Source organism: Pristiophorus japonicus, unplaced genomic scaffold, assembly GCF_044704955.1.
Source record: "Pristiophorus japonicus isolate sPriJap1 unplaced genomic scaffold, sPriJap1.hap1 HAP1_SCAFFOLD_393, whole genome shotgun sequence".
NCBI classification, from domain to species: domain Eukaryota; kingdom Metazoa; phylum Chordata; class Chondrichthyes; family Pristiophoridae; genus Pristiophorus; species Pristiophorus japonicus.
In genome coordinates, this window is record NW_027253794.1 from 31,683 (window position 1) to 38,260 (window position 6,578).

The following is a 6,578-nucleotide window of genomic DNA, read 5'->3' on the forward strand; positions in this document are numbered from 1 at the left end:
AGCATGCCCTCTGATGGAGCAACTTCAGGATTTCCGTGTTTAAATACCATGTGCAGACTCCAGAAGTTTCTGTAATGATGGCAAATGCTGACATTACAACTGCAGATTCCGGACCATTGTTTGAAGTGCTTTAAGATACTTCAATGCAATAAGATGATAAGTAAACATGTATTTTTATAATTTAGGATCAGGTTGCAATTTGTTCTGATGAATTTTAAGCTGACCTTATTGAAGGTGATTGTTCCATGGCATTGAGGTGCAACATATAACTGGTGATCAAAGATACTCAGTTGAACAGCAGTTGGTTCCTTGGTGACATCATCTGTAGACCTGGGATCAGGTTCACATATATGTTGATAACACACATATCTGCCTCCACTGCCACTGCTTTTGTAACATCCTGTCTTGGAGGAGTCATAACTTTCTCCAGTTTAACAATGGAAAGTCCAAAGCCTTTGCCTTTGGCCCTGTCACAAACTTTGCTCCCTTGCCACTGATTACATTACTCTCCCTGACCACTTTTTCAGGCTGAAGCAAAGTATTTGCAACTTTGTATCATGTTTGACCCTGAATTGAGTTTAAGACCCCCTAACCGTTCTATCACTTCTATTTCTACAACATTGCCCACTTCCACCCTATCTCTGCTTCTGTACTGTTGAAATCTTCCTTCAAAATGTCAATTGAAAATTTCAAAACTGAGATTGATAGATTTTTGTTAGGCAAGCGTATTAATGGTTACGGAACAAAGACAGGTAGATGGAGTTGATATAGATTAGCCATGGTCGAATTGAATGGCGGAACAGGCTCGAGGGGCTGAATGGCCCACTTCTGTTCCTCAGTTGTCACCTCAGTATTCAAATGCTCCAAACCCTTCCTTCCTGACATTCCATCCACTAGTTGGCATAAATTCCAATCTTTCCAAAACTGTACCACTTGTATCCAATGTTCCCTATAAGCTGTGCTTTGTTCTGTGCGGCCTGTTTTAATGCTTGGTCCCTTTAACTTTCTGTGCATGCGCGATATATACGATGTAATAGCTGGTAAGCGGCCTGCGTGGGACCTTTGAGATTACTGTGTGGCCGCACATCTTGGGGGTGAACCATTGCTTATATCCTGTTCCACAATAAATCCTGTTCACCTATCACCCCTGACTTTACTGACTTGTAATAGCTTCCTGTTCCCCATTTCTTAAATTTAAATCCTACTCCTTGTTTTTAAATGTCTCAATTGACTTTCACCACCCTATCTATACAACCTCCTTCAACCTTATATCTCTTCCCTATTTCCCTGAATACTCCATTCCTTTGAAAAAGGCCTTTTGTGCATCCTTGTCCCTTTGTTCTGCTGTTGGTGTCAGAGCCTTTAGTGGTTAGAGTCCACTCTCTGGGGATCCCTCCCTGAATCTTTTCACTTGTTCAAAAGCTTCAGAACCCACCTGTTTGAACAAACTTCCAGTCACCCCTCATAATATTTCCTTTCCTGGCTTGATAGCTGTTTTACATAAATAGTAGACTGATATCCGTTCTTCACACCAAGAGTGACCAACACATGGAATGGAGTTCTAGGTAGAGGAGTGAAAGGGAAAATTAAGAAAAAGTTAAATTCTATGATGGAAGTATACGGTCCTCCTAGATGGATGAGTTACTTTGAGGCAAAATGCCTTCCTCATCTGTATCTTGAGTAAGTGATAACTAGATTCTTAGAGATGAAGATGAAGCTGAGATACAAATTTCTCTGATGGTTGGAATGTAAAGACCTCCTCAAAAGTTATCTGAGGCTCTCCTGTTCTACCAAGATCCATTTTGAGTGAATGATGTAGATGTACATTTGAGTACAAGTTGTATCTTAGCTGCCGCCTAATAAATAAGTTTGGCAAATTAGTTCCACCTCCACCATGATAAAGCAGTTTGAGTTGCTTAATTTTCACTCAGTTCACACTCTTTTTCACAAAAGAAATGGGAACATAATCCAACTCCTTGAAGGCAATGTTATGGTTGAGGCTTTTCCCCCAACACCATTAAGAAGACCGTCTCCTATCATTTAAATCTGTTACATTTGCTATGTATGGATTGCAGCTCCGGTTTAAAAATGAACTTCTATTCACTGGAGTTTACGTGGGAAATCTACCATCTTCTGTCTCCTCTGAAAGGTGCAAAATACAATAATGTCAACCCCACCATCTCATAAATCAAGACACAAACTCTTAAAAATCAAGAGATTTAGTACAGGTATATAAATCATGTTGCTATTTTTTTCAAACATAAACCAATATAGATTGACAGTTTATAAACCTCGACTGGCTTATTTCATTTCGAACAGGTCAGAGCTCTTTACAAAAACTATGGGCTAGATTTTGCACTGCATTTCCGCTCGGTTTCTCGGCGGTATTGATCGTTTTGGGCGAAAATCGAGCCGGCAGTTTCGAAGTATTACTGGGGAGCGTGCACTGTCCATAGTCCACCATCGCCCGATTTTTGACTCAGCGGTGACTCATAGGTAAGTAGAAAATAAACGCCCACGAGAAGCAGCGGGAGCTGGGCGGTAGGTAAGTAGCCCTGCAAAAAAAGATAAGTTAATGGGTTTTTAATAAATATTTTAAAATTCTTTTACAGTAATTAAGGTGAAAAGGGTCCTGAGAATGTTTTCTGAATTTTTATTTTATGTTTCTTTGGAAAAAATATTTTTTGTGTTTACCCCCTCCTAGGCCTAACCCCGCAGCCTCGGTCTAAATTTTTAGTAATTACCGCCCATTTTGTTTAAGAACCCCCCCAATTGGCCCAAGATTCCATTTTCTGCCGAGAATCGGGGTGTAAGGTCCATTTAAATTCTATTCCTCTCGTAATGAACCCCTGTGCTTTATTTGCACTTTTATGCCATTATTAACCTGCGTTGCTACTTTGAATGATTTGTGAATCTATACCCCGAGATCCCTTTGCACCTCTACTCCATTTTTTAGACTCTTATTTTCCAAGGAGTAGTTGGCCTCCTTATTCCTCCTACCAAAATCCATCACCTCACATCTATATTGAAATTCATGTGTTATTTAGATGCCAGTTCTGCAAGTGTGTTTATGGTATAATTAATGAAAAGCTTTTAGTTCGTCATGTACAAGCTCTATTAAAAACAAAAATGACTGGGATATATAAAAGAACTGCATAATAATGCAATATCTTTTCAGAAACATCACTCAGTTACACAGTTATGTATCGACAAACAATCCAAAGGCCCATGGTGACCTGAAAGAGGCATATCTATTCATGCAATTAGTATTAATTTTCAAGTTTTCAACAGATGAGCTCAACCTCATGTCGCTACAGCAATGGCTGCACAAGCAGCAGGAGCAGCAGTTTTCCTGTGGCGCTGACATGCTGTGTAGATACAGATACATAATTAGAATATTAATCATAATGCAACCAGACAAGTGCTGCAGTTCTTTAGTTCACAGTATTAAAAAGAATTGGAACAAAAACACACATCCATACTTTCAACTTCAATCACTTCTATTAATAAACATTGTCTTCTTGAACCAGAAATGCAGCACTTATTCACAACTGCAGAAAAATACATACACAATTTGCATCACCGAATTAAAAGCAAAAAGCAGGAAAAGCTATAATTTAACAGAAATAAACATTCATCTTTCTGGACAGGAGAACCAATCAGATTGACTTCAAAACTAAAATGGTGACGTAAAGATGTTAATTTACGAATTTTGCATCATGTTTTTTCTCAAACATTCTGCACAATATTAATCCCTGTTCTTCTCACAGTGTTGAATTATTTTAGGTACTTCACAATTAAATAGCGGGAAACAAACTTCATTGTACACTCAATTTTGAATCCCTATTTCAAACATATCAGTTTAATCGAAGTATTTTCTGTGTCTTTCTCAATAAACAAATAGTGGTTTCTTCTAAAGTAGCTTGCAATTTTTATACATCATTACATAACTATTAAAACAATAAATATTTAAGAGGAAATCTATATTTATATTATTCCTGAGATTTGTTCGGACTATAGAACGACAGGCAAAATAAAATGGTTTGTGTTTTTCCCTTTTTTTAGTGCTCTTCCTAAACGTCTTAATATTTTCAAGTTAATAAAAAAGTAATATGTAACTCCTGCAAATCCTCCCCTGCCCTCCCCATCCTCAACAACATTGTTGCATGTTTGTGTAAAGCTACTCACTTCAGTCGATCATTCAAAATCAACTATTGGGAAATTTCAATTTTTAAATGTTTTAAGCATTTCAGAGCCTATTTGAAAGCATTTGGACTTCAAGACCAGGTTGAAACTTGTTTCGATGAGGGGAAAATTGATTCTTGCTTGTTTCTTCCAAAATCATATTTGAAACATGGGGGTACAAGTGTTTTTAATCATTCATTTCTTTGTGAAAAGTTAATTAAAAATCTTTACATTCGTTCAAGACTCATTGCAGCTTTGACAGAATAAGTTACTCCAAGTTTGCCTTTCCCTCTTTCAAAAAGTAATTGATACCAAGGGACGTTCAATATCACTTTCCCGTATTTTTTTCTGGCTTTAAACAATTTTCCGAATTTAAAAAAAAATGTCACCATGGGCCTAAAAATTGTTTGCTGTAGTCTCCTTCCAGCAGCCATTGTACACGTGCTGCGTCTTTAACTGTGTTGTTCCAAAGTGCAGTCGGTATTCAGCCCCAGGAATGGATTACACGCGTCTGGAGTGGACCTTCACCCAGCCATCTCTCTCTTCCTCTTTGGCTGTCTCTCCGACCCTCTGTTTCTTTCTCCCTGTCCCTGTCTCCACTGTAAGGGGTGGTTTGCAGGGGATCAGCTTTCCCTTCTGACCTTATATGAGCGGTTCCGAATCACTCCCACACCCTTGGTTCTAGACACTGGAATTATGAAGGGACTGTGACAGACTTGGACAATCGATTTCAAGGTAGGAAGCAGGTATGGCTTTATTGTGTTTAAAAAGAAGTAAAAGGCAACCTTTAATAACACACACAGACCAATACACACTGAAGGGTACAACACATTGAATAAAATGTCAAATTACAGCCTGTGGGGAAAAGAATACAGCTTAAACTCTAAATGGGGTAAAGAGGAGAATGCAGATACATTTACACAAGTTATCCCAGCCTCCCCCCTCCCAATTCCCCTAACTAACTAAGTTATAGCTCTGGGGGTTTAGGGGCTATGCTCACCAATCCCTTTAGACAGTTGCCGGTGAATCACGGTTTCGGAGTTCGCTGCACTTGGCCTTCTAGGCGAGCCGTACCCCAGACGGAGGAGAGGACTTCGGACCGCGTAGTCTTCGGTTGGGGTGCGTCCGTTGATGCGCTAAGTTGCGTTTTGGATGTATGGGGTAAGTACCCACTTTCTTTGGTTACGAATAGTTTTAGTTAGTCCCTTTTTGTAATTTCTCCCCCGTTGGGTCGTTCAGAAGCAGATTGTAGAGTGGTTGTCAATTTGGTTGCCGACAACCTTCCGTTTCGTGGGCCTCGTGCTCGGTCAGTTCCTGATCAGTTCTGGTAGTTTCCTTCACTATTCCATTTCTTCACTGTAGAGGAAGCAGGCTGCTTGTGTCTGTGTCTGTGTTCTCCTTCCTTTTCCTTGTAAAACTGGGGGATAAATATATCCCCAAAAAAAGGCTCAGTTATCTCCCATCAAATCTCTTGGGCACGGTTTAAACTGTTCTGTCCATTGATTTTCAAATGTCTCCTTTGTCAGCAGTAACTCGATTAGGGTGTGAAAATGTGCTATCACTGGTTTTGCATTGTTTTAGTATTGTCCAGTTTTCTGACCATGATTTCCATTGTGCTTGATTGGGTAATTCGATTATCTCTTAGGGGGGAATAGCCTGGGATCCTTAATACACGAATTTGCTTCAGAGGTAGGCCCCACCTCCTGTATTTGGTAACTCTTTTTCGCAGCCAAAATGTTGTAGAATCTTAAAATTGATATGCTCCTTCCCATAGATGTTTAGGGGATCTCAAGCTTCTGTAATTTAGGTCCATTTTGAATTCCCTTTCCTATGAGTCCAAACACTGGGGGGGGTCTCCATGAATGCATCCCCTTTTATCCCCCGCAGGCTTCGTCTGCCCCTTTAAACTCATTTTAAAAGCCCAGAAAGGAATTCTTCTCCTCTGCAGGGGAAAGGTACCTGGAATCTTTGCGAGATATTGGTAAATTCTACACCACCTGTCCCTGTCTCTCCATCCTCCCTCTGTCCCTGTCTCTCCATCGCCCTCTGTCCCTGATTCTGCATCTCCCTCTGGCCCTGTCTCTCTCCATCTCCCTCTGTTCCTGTCTCTCGCTCTCCCTCTGTCTCAGTCTCTCTCTCCCTCTGTCCCAGTCTGTCTGTCTCTCCAACTCTCCCTATGTCCCTGTCTCTCACTCTGTCTTGCTGTCTCTGCAAAGAACATCAGCGCAAAAGGAGAAGCAGAGAATCAGTGTTGATTCAGGAGAGAGCTTTCCTCCCATTTTGTTAAATATTTAAAATCCAGTCTTTGTTGGAAAATTAGCAGAATTCTTTCCCTCTTAGGGGAAACACATCTTGACAATGCTCTTCTGTTTGTGCTCTGGTGATAATGAAGG